This window comes from Mandrillus leucophaeus, unplaced genomic scaffold, assembly GCF_000951045.1.
Source record: "Mandrillus leucophaeus isolate KB7577 unplaced genomic scaffold, Mleu.le_1.0 Scaffold207, whole genome shotgun sequence".
Lineage (NCBI taxonomy): Eukaryota > Metazoa > Chordata > Mammalia > Primates > Cercopithecidae > Mandrillus > Mandrillus leucophaeus.
In genome coordinates this window covers 3442817-3457127 of record NW_012102110.1, presented here as the reverse complement: position 1 = coordinate 3457127, position 14311 = coordinate 3442817, and the positions used below count along the sequence as shown (strand labels likewise).

General features: G+C 38.4%; 1 protein-coding gene across 3 annotated transcripts in view; it reads left to right on the top strand.

The window, feature by feature from the left end:
- The window catches only part of NME7 (NME/NM23 family member 7), a 218990-nt gene that overhangs the window by 203435 nt on the left and 1244 nt on the right, over positions 1 to 14311 (top strand). The gene's annotated exons all lie outside the window — the stretch shown is intronic.

The window sequence follows — 14311 nt, the reverse complement described above, 5'->3', positions numbered from 1 at the left end:
CTATATCCTTCTCACCTTTAATCTGAACACTAATTTAGCCACAAAGATAACAATAAGACAACATCTTGAAAGTATCTTATCCACAGCAAAGTCACACTTTCTTTCTTAAGCATAGATGAAATCCAAACTGCTATAGTCGTTATTTTTCAATCTCATATTGGTCAAATGCTTACTTGATATAGTTAGGAATTTGATACAGTCATGCTCTTGATGAAGTTTAAAAGATAGCTCTGCTATGAAATTTATTTGCATTAACTCTTTCTTGTCATTTGCTTATTGATTTTTTATTTTTTTGTATATGGTAGGAATATTAACTAGCTTATAGGGCGTCCTGACCGTGTGCCAAGCATTGATCTAAGTGTTTTATATGCATTAATTGATGACTCCATTTACAGATGAGTAACTGAAACATAGAAGAGTTAACCGACTTCCCCAGAGCCACATAGCTAGAACATAGCAGAACACAGACTTGAACCCAGGCAATCTGGGTCCAGAAGTTACACTCTAACCTCACTGCCTTTCCGTATGATCTTAAATGTAACAAGTGTTATTTCTCTAGAGTTCATGATAGGATGGGGGGTAAGAGTAGAAAAACTAAGCATGAGGGAAGATACAACAGGAAATTGAGTCAGAATATTTGGCCTCCCTCAAAAGTAATTAGAACGATTAGATATTTACTATGTTTTATCCTTATTAACTAATATATTTATTCACAAACTTGTCCAACTCAGTTTTAGGTTAAAAATATAAGTTATTTATTCCTTAAAAAATTCTTAATTATCAGGCTGCTGCATTGTCAGCAGCAGGAGGCCTTTGAGTACTTGAGGGGGATGAGGGAAGGTCGCGTGCCCCTGGAATTCCAAAGGGTTATTTTGATCTCACTGTGATTTCACTGTGCTTACCCATGAGAGGGGCATAGTCAGTACTTGTTGAATGACCAAGTACATAATTCTCATCTCCCATTTTAATGATAATATGTCATGTGAGGAACAAAATCACAAGCACTTTCTCCTCTTTGTCCCCAGTGTCTTTGTACATACTTCATACTTCTGTTAATATATTTGGTGTATTGTAAAATAATTATTTGTTTCTGTGTAGTTCTCCCCTTAGTGTGAACTCCTTGAGGGCAGGGGCCATGTCTTACCTTTGTATCCCAAGAACCTAGCCTCTGTTTATCAGTAACTTAGTTGATTATTGAAAAACGACTGTGGAAGGAAGGGAAGGAGTGAGGCAGACAGGCAGACCTAGAACTGATATCCTTGTGTATTTATTTTACATTTATTACAAGGTCATGGGGTTTAATCATTTGAGACTTTTGAAATATATTTGAAGATGATATTTCTTGGATTTGATATGACTACTGTGATTTAACCCCTGGGAAGAGGTCACTGGGATTCAAAGAGTGTGTATGTTACAGTCTGTCCCTTAGGTACACCACCGGATTTTATTGCAAAATTATGTCATACTCCAAAGGGCTTTGGCTGTACTCTTGGTGAGTTTATCTGTAATTATTGATAAATACATTCATTTTTGCTGAATTTATACAGAATGCCTGTGCAAATCACCCAAATCACTGTAGCATGTAAATTTCCATCTCATGGTATAGCTGTGGACTAGGAAGTCTGCCTTGGAAATTAGGGCTTATTCTTTGAAAAACCACAAATGTATTTATTATTTGAAACAGATGTGTAGTATGGGACCTTTTCCCCCTCCAATAATATTAAATGCTGTGTTCTCACTTGTAAGTGGGAGCCAAACAATGATTACACATGGACATACATAGGGAAATAATAGACACTGGGGACTCCAGAAGCGGGGAGAGTGAGAAGAGGATGAAGATTGAAAAACTGCCTATTGAGTACAATCTTCACTATTATGGTTACAGGTATGCTAGAAGCCCAACCTCACCATCACACAATATATCCATGTAACAGACCTACACATGTACCCTCTGAATCAATAAAAGTAATATGAAATGCTGTATCTCTCCACTTCTTTCTTCTTCAGGCCCATTATACTCTCATGTTATACCACATGTAGCCCACATCTCTTGTGGTATGCACTGTGCACTCACAATTGTGCTGGATGCTGTTTTTTCCTAGGGGTTATAAAAGTTTGATTTTCCTCCATAATTCTATTTCTTTTTTTAAATTCAGGTCAACATACATTGTGAATTCCATCTTTGTTGTAAGCACACTCTTATTTACTGCTTTTACTGACCTCGTCACCTTACAGAATAATCTACTCTTATCAATGAGTGATATCTCCCATTCTGTCATTACTGCTATGGTCTGAGCAAGAGTAGGGGCTGGAATGAGGCTACATATGGATTCTTGGTGGGTAGTTTTAAAAACTGTGCTTCCATGGAAGTTTCTGGTAACGCTTCTGTCCCTACCTCCACCCCGCCTCCCACTGTGCTGCTGTAACTGGCCTTATGACAACAAATGAATCTGGCATAAGAGAGAAGAGTAAGTGAAACAGAATTGTGTGAATTAGCCGTCTCGTTGGATTCTACCCAATCACACTGTGAAAGTCCATTATGCATTAGGCTTATATTCCATTGTGTAATGAATGGTAATTCTTCTAATGATAAATACTGGTCCCTTTTGGTACCAACCTTAGAGTTAGAAATAGCTTAATCTGTTGAGTCAATGAATAAAAACCGCAAGTTTAAAACAGCAAAAATAATTTCTTTGCTTGGAATATCAGTGTACATATCTTTCCGTGCAAAGTTCTCCACTTTTCTCATTACCCATTAACTTGTTGGTTACTCTACAATCACCATCTGAGAGCTAAGATCTGTTGCTTACTATTCACAAGGCAGAGAGAATTATAAAACATTGTACAATAGCAGCACACAGGACAGCTTTGAATCTTTCCATAAAGTCATCATAACGGTACATTTTCTGAGTATTGCCTTCAGATTGTTTTAATAAAGAATTCATTGTTCTAGTGTTTACATGATGATTTTCTGTAACAGAAACCAATACTGACATTGATACCTTAGGCTAACGCAATTTTTAGTCAATTTACTGAGGTAAAATTAACTTTGTTGTATAGTATATTCTCTTAACGGCCTTTGTGGATAATTACACATTGCAAGTATTCAGTTGTATTTACTGGTATTCCAGTTTGTCTTCTCATTTGAGGGATATTATGTATCCATTCTCTTAGCTCTTTACCTTGGTTTTTTGTTTTTGTCTTTGTTTCCCGAGATGCAGTCTCACTATGTTGCCCAGGCTAGAGTGCAGTAGCTATTCCACAGGGGCAATCATAGTACTACAGCCTGGAACACGTGGGCTCAAGCAATCCTCCTGCCTCAGCCTCCAGTAATTGGGATGGCAGGTGCACGCCACAGTGCCTGGCTTCTTCTACCATTGATAATTTTGGTCCTTCTCAGATGCCATTCACTGTTCTAGGCACTGTGGCTAAGTAAGACACACTCCTCATTCTCAAAGAATTTAACATTTTCCAGGAAAAAATTGTTATCAAAACAGGTCATTTTGACATCAGAAAGTAAAACCTAGGAGATTGATCCTTACTGGGTTTCATGAAAGCCCCTATCAGGAAGTAAATGCTAGGAGGTTGATCCTTATTGGGTTTCAGCACAAGAATCAGATGAGCCACCTGTTAGATATGAAGTCAGCTCCAAGTATTGGAGGATAGGTTAAAAAAGCAAAACATAGAATAGTATTCCAGGCTGAAGAAATAGTGTGTATGTTGTATAATATATTTTCTTGTAATGGCCTTTGTGGATAATTACACATTGCAAGTATTCAGTTGTATTTACTGGTATTCCAGTTTGTCTTCTCATTTGAGGGATATTATGTATCCATTCTCTTAGCTGTTTACCTTGGTTTTTTTGTTTTTGTCTTTGTTTCCTGAGATGGAGTCTCACTGTGTTGCCCAGGCTAGAGTGTAGTAGCTGTTCACAGGAGCAATCCCTAATTCCATGTAGGGAAAACTACATGGAATTTGATATAGCAGAGGTTAAAAAGACATTAGATAATTGCAGATGAGCATGGAAAGGTAGCTAAGGCTTAAGTCATATGATTATTTTATGCCAGATTTAGGAGTTTCAGATTTATTCATAGGGTTAGTCCATGGACTGACTCGCTGAAATTGTTTGCAAAATGTTGTGGATATATTCATTTTGCAAAGGGATGGGGGGGAAGTTGTCCATAGCTTATTAGATCTCAAAGTTGTCCATAATAAAAAAAAAATTGTTAAGAATATTTGCAGTGAAAAGCTTAAGTAAATGCCCATACTGTTCACTAGTTAGAGTGAAGTAAGGCATTACCATACCCATGTTTCGTATTACAAGAAATGTGATGTACAAACTGTCAGTGCAATGAATGGAAGTTGCCAGGAAGACTTCTGTAGCCAAAACTATACCACAAATTCATTCATTGAACATTTCACTGAACTTTTCCTATACACCAGAAACTGGTAAGCACTGAGGAGACAGTGATGAACAAGAACTCCCATTCAGACACACATTCCATTCAGGGCTCACAGTCTAATGAGGAAGACAGACATTAATCAGATAATCACAAAAAGAAATGGACACATACAAACTCTGATTATTGCTGTGTAGTAAAAGATAGGATGAGTTGTATTCGGGAACCTGGTGTAGATGGGGGATTAAGAAAGGCTTTCTTTAGCAAATGGCGTTTGAACTGAGTCCTGAAATGAGTGTCAGCTGGGGAAGAAGGTAAATGACTCCAGGCCGAGAAAATAGCACTTGCTAAAGCCCTTATGCAGGAAATTGGTTGGTGTGTTTTAGGGAAGGAAAGAAGAAATATAAAATGCAAAAAAAAAAAAAAAAAAAAAGCCTGAGATGACACTAGAGAAATAGAGATTGGGCCATGCAGAGCTTTGCGGGCTATTTTAAGAATATGGATCTTTATCCTCAAACATCAGGAGGCAACCCTTGAGGGGAATGGGCATCGACATAATCAGGTTTATAGTTTTTAAGAGATCTCTCCGGTTACCATGTGGAAAATGGACTGAAGGGGGTCAGGTTGGGATAGATTCATTAAATAATAGTGTAACGACTGAAAATACATTGATACCATGTACTTTAATTTGTGGGTTGTTATAAATTCATAAAATGTTTCTAGGCGTTAGTTTCTCCATGTGGAAAATTATGAGGCTGAACTTGTGATTTTCAAAGCTTGGACTCCCCCACAAATGAGCTGAATAATTGATCCTCCGAGACCTGGAGGCAGCAGCTCCAATCCTTAACTGCTTCCTGTGCCGGCTCCAGGATGCCATGCGAGAATGAGCATTTTCTAGGTGCACCATGAGGTGACAAAGATTGAGCGGCCCTCCTCTAAACCCCTTTCCTGCACTAACATTGCATGATTCTAGGTTTTGAGGAAATGAAATTCTAATCTGACACCTTGGTTTTACCGTTGAGGGAAGCGTTGCCCAAAGAAGGAAAGTGGCTCACCTAAAATTGCATGGCTTAGTGTACACAGCATTACTCTCCTAACTAGTAACCTGGGCTTTTCTACTTTGCCATACTGTCTCTACATCCTTTGTAAGCAGTGTAATTAATTATTATAATTATCAAATTGCAGGGGCTTCTTTTTCCTTCCTCTATTTATGAACAGAAGTACAGTTTATTCTTTTTTGATTACCAGTTAAGAATTTATTGCTGCAAGTCATCAAGCATCGTTTTACTAAAACTTGAAAACTAGAAATGGAGAAATTAATTCCTAGGAAAACAACACATCTTATCTTATTCTGGCTTCGCTGAAAATATTGCAAGACCAGCATTTCTATTTCAAAATCAGTCCAAAGTCTATGAGCATACAGAAGTGATGAATAGAAAGATAAGTTAGCTGAGCTCTTAATGACTTGTACTTGATTTGAACTTGAGTTCAAAGGTAAATCAAAAGTTTAAAGTTGAACTTGAATCTTACTATGCCGTATGAGCTTTCCTTAGCCTTCTCGAAAATCTGAAGTATAAGGGAGGTCCAGGAGTATAGTGATTCTGGGCACAGACTCTGGAGTCAGGTGGTCTGAGTTCAAATCCCCAGCTTCTCCTCCTACCAACTTCGTGACTTAGGAGAAATTACCTTTCTCAGACTCATTTTATCCACTTGCAGAATAGAAATAATGACATTTCAGAGGAAACATTAAATGAAGCAATATATGAAGTAATTTTCTCTTAAGTCTTAAATTACCTCAGCATTTGCTCTCACAATTTCTTTCCAATTTTAAGTGACAAAGTCCATCCCAGCTATTCCTTTCATTATCTCATGAATTCTGATTATGTATTCTCTCAGCTTTTATCCAATCTAAGAGCTTTTTTACTTTTCTCATCTGTCCTTATAAAAAAAAAGGCATTCCATCTTCTAAATAATTTTTGTTTCTATTTTCTAACTCTATTATTTTTGTCTTGGAGCTTTTCTAACTGAAATGTGTATGAAGTATAGCAATAGGAACTCCCAAGAAATAAAATATTCTGTGGTTTGTTTTTCTTATAAAGAGTACTGTAATTCCTTGGGTTTAATTGACATCTTTTATGAGGACATTCAGCATCTCAGCATTGATGGCCTCCCAGACAGCAGTCTTGGCCCAAGTATTCAGGGAATGACCAGGACATACTCCCAGATCCCTTTTCTGAATCATTGTTTATTGTTTATAAAACTCATCTTGTAAGCCTGCTTTGATTTATTTCCTTATCAATACCCAAGATAATCCTGTTGAAGTTTACTCTGCTTTTCTGCCTATATTCCCCACTTCATCTTTTGAGGCCTACCCATCTCCTTGGCACATTATCCATGTTAAGTGCCTCCAAAGTACTGTGGATACTAGTAAATGCCAAATTAAGTGGGGGATTTTATTCTTTCCCCAGATCACGTATAATGATATCAGATGGGCTTGGTTTGGGCTCTGATATCTGAGGCACCTACTTTGACTAACTATCTAGGGCAGTGGTTTTCTTTTTTTTTTTTTTGTCATCCAGAAACTTTATTGTAAATCATTTGTCAACAAGATCTGCATTTCTAATTTCAGTTTGTCATTCCTCTGAGGCACAGAGAAAGGAAAAGATGAGATTAGGGTTAATGTTTATTGAGCACTACGCATAAAGGATCTTATTTAGTCCTTATAGACAATACCAGAGCAGTGGTTTTCAACCCCAGTGGACATCAGAAGTGTCTGTGGAGCTCTTTGAAAATGTGGACGTCTAGGACCTATGGCTATCCAAGACCTAATTAATCAGACTGTCCACGGTAGGGGTGTAAGCATCTACTTTTTGGTTTTTTAAAGATCCATAGGGTGATTGTGATGTACAACCAAATTGAAAATCACCAATCTTGAGAACTGGTCATTATATCTACAATTTCTTTTATTTGAAATCTTTTTTTTTTTTTTTTTAAGGATAGAATGTTCCCCGTCAAAATCTTTTCTTCTCTAGGAGTCACAAAAATGAATTTCTAAGAGGAAGCATCAAGGTCACCTGAGTTTTTCCCCTTTTGCTTGCTTGGCGTTCATAACTGAGAAAACCCATCCCTTAAGCTTTACTGTAGCTGATTTGTAGCAGAGCCCATCCTGAGCTAGTAGTTTCAGAGTGGGAACATGGGGCCATATGTCCTTTTTTAAAAACGATGATTTGTATAATGTGCTACAACTTTATAAATCCACCCAGAAACTTACATGCCCACTCAATCCAATGAGGTAGGTTTTATTATCTTCAGTTTTTTGATTAGGAAACAGGCTCAGTGAGTCTAAACGATTTGTCTAAGAGCACCAGGAAATAGTGGCTAGAATCAAACTCAATTCTTCCAAGTCCAAATCTAGTACTCTTTCTGTTCTTTCTACTGATTAGTATTTTTATCATTCCATTTTGAAATAATTTCAGACTTATAGAAAAGTTTCAAAAAAATACTTTCCACAAGCCCTTTACCTATATTTGCCAAATGTTAATATTTTACCATGTTGATCATCCTTTCTTCTGTCCTTCTGTACGTATGAATTTAATTATTTGTAATTAATATTTAACAGTATATTATAGATATAATTCCCCTTTATCTCTCAATACTTCAGTGTATATTTCCTAAAAACACTGATATTATCTGCAGTCACCACAGAAAGTGATTATGAATCAAGAAGTTAACATTAATACAATACTATTACCAATGTACAGACCTTCATTTTTTACCCATAAATGTCTTCTGTGGCAAAAGAAAAAAAATTGTTTCTGGTTCAGGATCCAATCAGGGATCACATATTGCATTTGGTTCTCACATCTGTTTACTATCTTAGTCTTCAAAGTTTTCTTAGTCTGCCTCTGCTGTTCATGACTTGAATAATTATGTATGCTATCATCTGATAAGCAGGAATTGACAGTTCTGGCTGTCAGCACTTGATGGAGTTATTCAGAAATACTTGGGTTCAGTGACATACAGCAGGATGGGCCATAACATTAGGAGAATATTTGGAAAACAATAATAATGATATTTATTATGCAATATTTATGGTGGACACTATTTTAAATGTCTTCCATGTAACTCCTCATTTAAACTTCACAACCAACCTACATAGTAGGTATTGTTGCATTGTAGATGTGGAACCTGAGGAACAAAGATGTTAAGTAACTTGCTCAAGGTTGTTTGGCCAGGAGACGGCAGGGCTAGAATTCAAATTCCAACAGCCAGGCTGCATCCCTAGTGTGAGCTCTGAACCAGCACAGGCTGAACCAGAGACACTTAACAGAGTTCTATGTCTTTAGGCAAGTTATTAGCTCAAAAAACTTGAGTCTCATGAACTGAAAATGGGACTAATAATACCAGCTTCATAAAGGTGGTCGTAAGGATTACACACAATAATCTGTTAAAGCATTTGGTATAGAGCAAGAACTTCATTTTTTAAGAGTAAAATTTAAAATATAAATATGGAAAAATTGACCGATAAGCATATCTGAAGAAGATACTGTGTGACTAAGTTCACACTGAGATGAGAAAACTCTCAGAGAATACCTTTTTAATCATTGTGGTAGGGAGGAGAAGGGAACAGAAGCAATTAATCATTAATCATTACAGGTAGGGAGGAGAAGGGAACAGAAGCAACAAACATCTGTTCATATTTTGAGACACTGGAGAGATACCGGTTACAACCAAAACCTTCTTTAAGGCAAAAGAGGCTAGATAATGATGAGTCATGAAACACAATTTTATGATGAATTTATGGAAAGTTATAGCCTTTAGTTATATTGGCAAAGAAGGTAAATATTTTCCATAAAGAGAAAAGTCAGCACCACTTCCAGCTTTTAAAAGGGAATTGTTCTCCTTAATGGGTAGCAGTCAGAGGAATCAAGAAGTTTTTATCTTTTTAGTTTTTAATTTCATATATACATATCTATATATATTTTAGAGACTAGGTTTTGCTCTGTCGCGCAGGCTGGAGTGCACTGGCATGATCTTAGCTCACTACATCCTCGACTTCCCAGGCTCAAGTGATCCCCTCACCTCAGCCGCCCAAGCAGCTGGGACTTCAGGTATGTCATCATACTTGGCAAATTTTGTTAATTTTTTTGTAGAGACAGAGTCTTTCTGTGTTGCCCAGGCTGGTTTTGAACTCCTGGGCTCAAGTGATCCTCCTGCCTTGGCCTCCCAAAATGCTGGGATTATAGGTGTGAGCTACTGCACCTGGCCTTGAGGTTTTTAAAAGAGAACTCTGAGGACATTGGGTTTCCAGAATTAGAAAAATGTATAGTCATTTTAATGTGACATTTTCATTTAGTCTTATTTATTTATTTATTTATGAGGAGTCCTACTCTGTCACCAGGCTGGAGTATAGTGGTGTAATCTTGGCTCACTACAACCTCCATCCTCCGGGTTCAAGTAATTCTCCTGCCTCAGCCTCCATAGTAGCTGGGATTACAAGCGTGCAGTACCATGCCCAGCTATTTTTTGTATTTTTAGTAGAAACGAGGTTTTGCCATGTTGGCCAGGCTGGTCTCAAACTCCTGACCTCAGGTAATCCACCCACCTAGGCCTCCCAAAGTGCTGGGATTACAGGCATGAGCCACTGCACCTGGCTCATTTAGTCTTAAAACATTTCAAATATGTCAACTAAACCTATGGAGAAGATAAGCATATCTGAAGAAGATACTGTTACGACTAAGTTCAACTTAATTTTTTAAATAGACTATAAATAGATTTGTGGGGGGTACATCTGCAGCCCAAGGGCTTTTGGGGCTCTGTAGCTACAACAATAGGCAAGGATGGATTTTTCATCTCCTTTCTATCAAGGTTTGAATGTTTCCTCTGAGTCCTTCCACCCAGAGAACCCTAGACTTCTTTCAGTTACCACGTCTTTCCTCACTATTGTCCACTTCTGAGCTCCATATTTTGGGAGCTGAAAGTAAGTAGTGCCTTGGAGAGGGAAGACAAAGAGGGAAAGGGAGCCCAGCAAAGGTTCATTCAAAGTTCACAAGTGCATCCCCCGCTGGTAGCTGCCTCTTGCCATCCCCACAGCATAAGCCCTCTCCTCTTCACCCCTGCCCAAGGCTGCAGAGCACCATCCCAGGGCCTCTGTTCCATGCCTGCTGAGTCTGCCAGCTCACACTTTCCATAGTCTGCCTCACCCTGCACCTTCCCCAACCTGCCCAACTCTCAACCATCAATCTGTTCATTGCTTATTTTAAAAGCAGCCTTTTCAACTACATTTTTCATTCGGCCATTAGGACAACCATGCTAAAGCAACCCCACAGTAGAGGCCCTTGGCTTTAAGCAGAACTGGTGCAGAATAAAAATGTCGGGCCTCGTTTTCAAAATTCATTAAGAATTTCAAGACAGCAACAGCAGAGCATCAAACCAAGCACAAGGCTCTTCTAGGCATGTGGGCCCGTGCACAGACTGCAGGCCCATGAAGCCAGCAGTGGCTGTAAGGGGCCCAAGTGAGTTGAAAGTTGGTCATCTACTAAATACACTGATATATTTAAAATTCAATATCATATTATTGGAACACTAACAAAATTGCACTTCAATCAAACTGACTATATTTTATCCGAAAATCTAGTATAATAACACAGGCACACATATTTTAATTTGGTGCTGGAATGCCACAACTGTGCGATAGAGTCTCTAAGTGTTCAAGCACATCTGTACTCTTATTTAAAACAAAATATAACTCCACAGGCATTTCTGATACTCAACCAACATTAAAAACCATTGGAAAATTAGATGCCTGCATTCCACCTCTAAAGTATCTGATACACTAATGAAAGAATAACAAGTTTCACAAAGCTATTGGGAAGGAAATGAGATTTATGTGTGAAATTACACTATGCACTATAAATGAGTAAATAAATGTAAGCTATTGTTCTTAAATTTCACAGTGATAAAGACAGAACGAGCCTTCAATTTAATCTTATAGGTAGTCAAGTGTCATTACCCATTGGATATGGGTATGTTAAATGAATGGCAGAAGAAGGAGGGGAAGTGGTATCGATGAGAATAGTTTAGACCATGTAAGACGTTTAGAAGTACAAAAGTAAAAATTTCATGAGGACCTAGTGTGTTTGGACACTCCCCGCTGACCCTCTACCCCTACCCCACCCCACGAGTTCATAGTGATATGAGTTCATAGTCAGAGTCAGTGACATAGTAGGTGGCTCAGAAGAAATTTGCAAATGAAAGAAAAGAAAGGCCTGCTCTAGGCAAAGGTTTCAAAGGTTTATGGTAGGCATGGACTTCTCCATCTATTATGTTTCATTTTCTGCTGTATAACCTGAGTCGTATTATACTATTATACTATTCTCTTGCTGTCTAGAGGCTCCAAAGCAGACTCATCAGAATCTCCCATGGCCTAATCTTTACCTGCTGGTTATTTCAGAACCCCAGCTCCTTATCAAAAGGAAAGGATCTCCTATTCCTGCAGGACTGTTCCACACTCCTTGAAGCACTTAAACCAAAAGACAGACCAAGTAATGACTATATCAGGCACCACTGTGGCTGGCTGAGTTTTAAATTAATCTGTGTCACCTCCTACCTGGTCTGTATAGGGTCAACACTAAGGGGGAATATATGTGTCTCCTTGGAAAAGATAGCCCTATAGGTCGCCTATGATTTTGTGAAATCCAAGTTTTTTAAAGGCTTTGTGATAAAGCTAGCTATAGGCAGTGTGTTACAGCTTTATTACAATATGGGCATTCTCTTAGGGTCTAGGATCCCTTTGTGACTACATGAAAGAGCTGAATTCTGTAGTCAATAAGAGTCAACACCTTAGTAAGATAATCCCTCAGAAAGGGCTGATGCTGAAAGTCCCTCAGAGAAAATAGAGAATTAAAGCTGGAACCAAGATACCCGCCTTGTTTCACCCCTCTTTGTTTCACATGACTAGGGCATGGGAGCTAATTGGAACCATCAGTTGGAAGAGTAACAGGCTTATCTATTTCTTGATCATCTTTCCCAGTGTAGAGCCCAGGGGACTACAGATAACATGTCTGGTTAACATTAGCCCCCTCTTAAAGAAAAAAGGAGAAAGTCATGTTTTCTCAGTTGAATTAGAAACCAAGATCACTTTACTCACTCAATTAAAACTGCTCTTGACTGTTCCTTGGATAGTTTCCCTCTGTATTCACAAGGTCCCTTAGTCCTAGATTTTCAAGGTAATGTCATTTGGTTCTCCTCTGTGAAGCCAAATATACATAGATATCAAAGTGTTACCAATCCTTTAAGAAGCCAGGAGTTTAAGCTATTACTGAGCTTTGAAAGATTCTGATAATGGAACTTTTGTTTCTGATCACTGATAATGTTTATAATTTGGAGTTGGCGCAGTTCCCTCTGGTATTAGGTGCAGCAGGAGCAGACAGGGCATGCTACGGTTCTAAAGTAGATAGGTTCTGGGTAATGCTGCTTTTGGTTGGGTTTTTTGGTTTTGTTTTTGTTTCTCGAGACGGTCTCACTCTGTTGCCCAGGCTTACCGAAGCCTTGAACCTCCTGGACTGGAGCTGTCCTCCCACCTCAGACCTCCAAGGAGCTGAGATCACAGGCGTGTACCACCATGCCCGGCTAGTTGTTTTGTTTGTTTGTTTGTTTTGTAGAGACTGGGACTCCTTATGTTGTCTAGGCTGATCTTGAACTCCTGGGCTCAAGTGATCCTCCAACCTCAGACTCTCAAAGTGCTAGGATTACAGCCATGAACCACTGTGCCTGGTCTAAAATGCTATACTCTCAAGCAGAGTCCTAAATTTTAGTCAACCATTTCTCACTTCCATGCTTTTTATCATATTTACCACCTGAAATTTTACTATTTTTCTTTAAATCCATTCAGTGCTGTACTTGAACAAATTTATTTTACTGCTATAAATAGAAAACTAGTTGTTTTAAACTATTGTTAACTGAAGGTAATAAAATACAATGAAAACCAGTTTAAAAATTCTAGCTAGGTAACATCTCATGGCAAAGCTTCTGCCCAAGGGGGCTTTATTTGCAAGGGAAATTAACCAGAGTTGAGGACAAACTAACTCGGTGTTTCAGTTTTCCTTCTGAGAATATGAAGGGTTGAAAAGAGAATCCTTTTTCTGTCTTCAGTAACTAAATGCTTTTCATTCCAAGCAGCAGTCAGCCTACCTTTGAAAAACTCAATCTCTTTATATTCTGTGTAAGGAACTAAGTATTTGACAGGACTCATGTGAAAACCCATTTCTTGAATGTAAGAACACCCCAAGGGAGATAGATGGCATTGTCCCTACACCCATGAAGTATGTCGTCTACTAAGGGTCAGAATAAACTGATTACAAAGAAATAATAAATGTATTGAAGAGTATGAGAAATATGCAAATGCTTAACAGTAGAACGTGAGCAGCAGAGGAAAAAAGATGGAGTTTTGTCTGTTTTGCTCACTGATGGATCTATCCCTAGCTGTCAGAAGAGTGCTTGGCATATGGTAGGTATCTGTTGAGCCTAAGAACACAAACCACATACCCCAGTCGCATAGTGGTGACATAATGTGAAAGATCAGGAGTGGGAAATAGGTTGGCACAATCTGGAGAAATTAAGAGAAGCAAGATTTGGAGAGAATCTTGGAGAAAGTGATAGGCAGACACACACAATGGCTTAGAACAGAAGGTACACAAGACATACAAAAACAGGTTAAGTATGTCTCACCAAGATCATGCCCTTATAGCAGCCTTAAAAATGCAAACTCCCCTCCAATTTGAATGAATGCTCCCCTTTCCTCAGACCTAAGGCCCCATTCCCCTTATTCACAAGCATCACAAATTTAAATATCACATACACCTTACAAAATGAGCTGACGTTTCTGCAAGACAAACTTCTATTTCCATAAA